The sequence below is a fragment of the Mandrillus leucophaeus genome, unplaced genomic scaffold, assembly GCF_000951045.1.
Source record: "Mandrillus leucophaeus isolate KB7577 unplaced genomic scaffold, Mleu.le_1.0 Scaffold144, whole genome shotgun sequence".
In the NCBI taxonomy this organism is placed as follows: domain Eukaryota; kingdom Metazoa; phylum Chordata; class Mammalia; order Primates; family Cercopithecidae; genus Mandrillus; species Mandrillus leucophaeus.
The window spans coordinates 3,511,865-3,516,696 of record NW_012101410.1 but is presented as its reverse complement, the minus strand read 5'-3'; positions in this window follow the sequence as shown (position 1 = coordinate 3,516,696).

Here is a 4,832-nt window from a genome sequence, read left to right as displayed (position 1 = left end):
TTTTTTTTTCTGTATTTTTTCAGAGACAGGGTCTTGCTCCATCGCCCAGGCTGGAGTGCAGTGGCATGATCACAGCTCACTGCAGCCTCAAAAGTCCTGGGCTCAAGCGATCCTCCTGCCTCATCCTCCTGAGTAGCTGGGACTACAGGTGCACACCACCATGCCCAGCTAATTAAAAACTTTTTATAGAGACAGGTTCTCACTATGTTGCCCAGGCTGGTTTTGAACTCCTGGGCTCAGGCAGTCCTCTCTCTTTGGCCTCTGAAAGCACTGGGATTACAGGCATGAGCCACCATGCCAGCCTATCTGTCCCTCTTATCATGAAATACAAAGGCCTTCCCAGGAGGGCTCAGGGACTTCCACTTAGATCTCATTGTTACAAGCCCGCTGCTCGCTGGAAGGGAGGTTGATGAAGCTAGCATTTTGCCCACCGTTCCCTAAAGCAGAATGGAGATTTTATTAGCAAGGAAACCCTGAAAATTGCCTTAAGTAGTAAGAGTGAATGTGAGGGATGGCATGGTTTTCCAAAGGAAAGTTAGGAGTTAATTATCTACCTGAAGGGAAGGAGAAGGGATGCCAGGTAGGGAAGAACAACAGATTGCTATTACAATCCCAAATGCGCTACTTCCGACTCAAAAAATATCTGTCTCTAAGAGCGAAAATTTGCCTTTGAGCTTAAATAAAGTAATAATAATAATGTCTCGGAAGAGTTTTGGAAAGTGAAGTCAATGACAATTTATTTTTTAAAACAACACCTTCCTGAAATAACAGACCATGACAACTTACGATTTTATCTGTAACTTCAGAAAGGATAGAAAAGGAGACGTGATGCATGCTGACATGTGCCTTGTCTTCTCTAGCATAAGGTAATAGTTCTCATGAGGACACCAAGGAAGGAGGGCCGCCATCCACCAGCCCCTTCTGTCTTCCCAGCATTGAAGGTGCTAGAGTTATCTTTCTAATTTACACAAGCACTGAAGCTACATGGCCCAGAGCCTCTGCCGTCCCCACTCCCACGCCTATCCTGTAGTTAATATCACTGGGCCCAAGGCTAAGAAGGCTTAGAAGAGATTTTTAGATGAGTCATTGGAAGCAAAGTTTCATTATGTCCAGGCTGGATTAGTTGGCTCACCCAACCAACGTAAGCCTAAAGGCCCACTTAGAGCCCACAGCCGGGGCTGCTGAGTGGTGATCCTGGGGTGTCTCTGGCAAGGGGAAGCCAGCAGAGTGGGCAGCAGCACAAAGTGGGTTGCAATTCTAGGACAGAGAGCATTCCAGGGAGTGCAGAGAAAATGCTGCTGTTCCAGGTGTGTCCCGAGGGAATGAATCTAATAGAAGAGACATCTTCATTGGAAACCAAGTTAATTTTTGGAGCCACAGCTAAAATAGGCATTCCCTCTTCTCCTTTCTCATCATCCCCACCACCACCTAACCTGAAATAGTAAGAGAAGTCATTAGAAGCAGGTCTGCTATGCAAAACAGAATAAACCTATTTAACCATAATGACCCCATCCATTCGGTAAAAGAGCACATGGCTGTGTCTTTGACTGTTGGTTCAACTTAAAAAAAAAAAAAAAAAAAAAAAGCATCAACAGAAGAAGGTCACTCAGGCAATTTCTAGATGCCAGGGCCCTTTAATTGTATCACCTCACAGAGCAGGAATAGGAATCCTTTTTGGGTTTATCCTCAGGATTTTAATGTTTTCTATTTTTAACCTTTAGAAGAGAAGATGAGACCCTGCAAACTAAAAGGAGCCATTATCCCTGCTGAAGTAATCTCAGCTCTGGGAGAGAGAGTCCAATTTAGCTCTTTAGGGTTTTGTTGTTGTTGTTGTTAATTCTTTGCAAATTAGAGCAGGTGGTGAAAAGAAGAGTTGAGAAGCTGGAGAAATGGATATGTGGGGGCAGGAAATAGGGCCAGATATGCCAATGGGGTGCCTTCAAATCATACATCATGACATCCCCCTACCCCCAGCTGCTCCAGCCTAGACTGCAGAATATGCTTCTGGTCACTCCTCTCTTTAATTCACCCTCTAGGATTCTGTCTGCATTCTTTTTTCACATTTAGGTGTCATCACTTCATTCCTGTGTTTAAAAACCACAGTGAATGTCACGCTGTCTTCAGAAATAAACGCAAACACTAAGGCAATGATACACGAGGCCTTCCAGCCTGTCTCCTGGCTCCAGCCTCTTTTTCCAAGTCATCTCTGTGCTTAGCAGCCAGCAGCCAACAGCCATTGCCTGGCGCAGCACCTGCTACACATTCGGTTATATTTGTCCTGCAAATGTTAACTAGCTGTACCAGTCATTATCTCCTGTATATGACATGCACTACGCTTCTCCAGAGTTTGTACATTCAAGCCATCCCCTTTGCCAGGAACAGTCTTTCCCATTCCATTTGCTTGGGGAATAGGTCCTTATTCCTAATTCTTCTATTTAAATTTTACCTCTTTTCCGTAGCCTCCCCTAACACTCCCTCTATCCACCCACATACTCCAGGCAGAATTATTTTGGGTTACCATTCCATTTTATGCATTCCTCTGCTGTAGCAGCTCCTGGATTATGTATACACTGATATGCTCTAAAGAGATAATTGGGTTCCCAAGAAAATTTATCTTATCAGAATGGAATTTCAAACCAATTGATTCAGTGAGAGATAAAAGGGGTTGAGGTTAGGGCATTCGAGGCTCACAATAACAAAGTTAGTTTTCCTGCAGGAATTTCAATAATAAAGGTGCTTTGTAGCTATCAGAGTATTTAATTGCAAGCTAAAAAGATCAAATTACTTTATCAAGAAAGACAAACAACTCATTGCCTCACAGGCCACACACCCCCCGAGCCTTCCCAACCTCAATCATCTTTGGCCTTGACCTTGCAAACTTTGCTGGCATCACAATTCATAATGCGAGTAAACTAAAGGACACAGCATGAACAGGCATACAAAGAAAGCATCGCTCACGCCACTGTGGGGCCTGGTGCTTTGTTCCCAGTAACTGTCATCCTGCTCATCATGGTCTAATCCCTAGTGACAAGCCTGTAGTGACCAATGGCAATCAGAGTAATGTAAATTGTGTTTGCTTATTTATTGACCTTATGATCAATATCCAATTTAATTAAGGAAATCCTTTCTGGCGGGGCACAGTGGCTCACACCTGTAATCCCAGCACTTGAGAGGCTGAGGCAGGAGGATTGCTTAAGGCCAGGAGTTCAAGATCAGCCTGGGCAACATACAGAAACTCTGTCACTACACATAAAAAATAAACAGTTACAGCTTTAATTACATCCAGTATGCTGTTGGTTCTCAAACTTAGGTCTTCAACCCAGAGCTGGTCCTCCACATTCTAGACTTCCACATTCAACTTTCTTGACCTTTCCACCTGAAGCTCAAGATTCATCTATTCAAAATTGAACTCCTGATTCTATACTACTCCTCCCTAGTAGCCTTCTCTCTCGGTAAATACTTGTTATCCACAAGGTTACAGAGGCCAGAAGCCCGGGAGTCTTTCTCCATTCATCTCTCTCCCTCATCTTCCATTTCCAAATCTCAAAACTGTTTCTTGAGTCCATCTCCATACACATCACCCTAGTCCAAACCATGATCATCTTTCAGGTAAACCATGGCACGAGTCCCTCAACTCATCAGAGGTGGAGTGAGCTTCCTCGGATCCACTTGAATCTTCAAGTGGGACAGGGAAGGAGATAGGGGAAACTGGGAAGTCATTCATCATACATTCATCACCGACCCAAGGAAGTCACAGACTCTAATGCATTCCTAGACCAAATGGAATTATTACTTGGATTTCCCCCCTGCTTTTTGTGATTTGTGATGTGACCATTTCTTGTTAGCACACATATGGTTAGAGTTGAGAATACTTCATGAAATATTAGTGTTGGAAAACACTTTGAGATCTGTATGATGGGTCTATAATACATACCTGTGTCACAGAGTTGTTGGGAGAAGGAGATGAGATAATTCACATAAAGAGTTTAGCATAGTTCTCAATAAATATCCGTATTTTATTATAAAGGGTTAATTGTCTATTCCACTCACTCAGTTTATGACAATAAAATCTTGTTATCAGTATATAGAAGTTTGGAATGAGGGATGACAGCGTATCCAACTCATGCTACACACTAAGCAAGCTCTAGTCAAAATCAAGAGTAAAGCTAATTAACTGGATAATGCAGGACCTTTATTATCAATTCAGCAATCTTGGAGTGACAAAGTTGAGTAAGACAAAATCTCTGCTTGGTGTCCTCCCATCTAGAAGAAACGCAATACATTAATAAACAGAGGTCTTTCTCCTACAGACAGAGCTTTCTTTCTTTCTTTCCCTTTCTTTCTCTTTCTCTTTCTTTCTGCCTTTCTTCCTTTCTTCCTTTCTTCCTTCTTTCTTTCAGAGACAGACATTGTTCTTGCTCTTTCACCCAGGCTAGAGTACAGTGGCACAATCATAGCTCACTGCAGTCTCAAACTCCTTGGCTCGAACGATCCGCTCACCTCAGCTTCTCGAGCAGCTAAGATGACAGGAGAGCACTACCATGCTTAGCTAATTATTTGTCCCATGGACAAAGAAGTGGGAAATAATGACATAAAGTGACCACTTTATGTCATTAAATAAAACTTCTTATTTTGAGAAAATGCCCTCCGATCTTTAATTGGTTTATGGTTCTACACATCAAACAGAAAGCCAATTCATTTATTTGCACATTCACGAATTTTGCGATTAGTTTATCTTGCAGGATTTAACTGCTTAATATTAGACATTCAGTGGGTGCTTTGTTTTTATGGCTCAGATAGTGCTAATTTGAACATTCTTTTTTTTTTTTTTT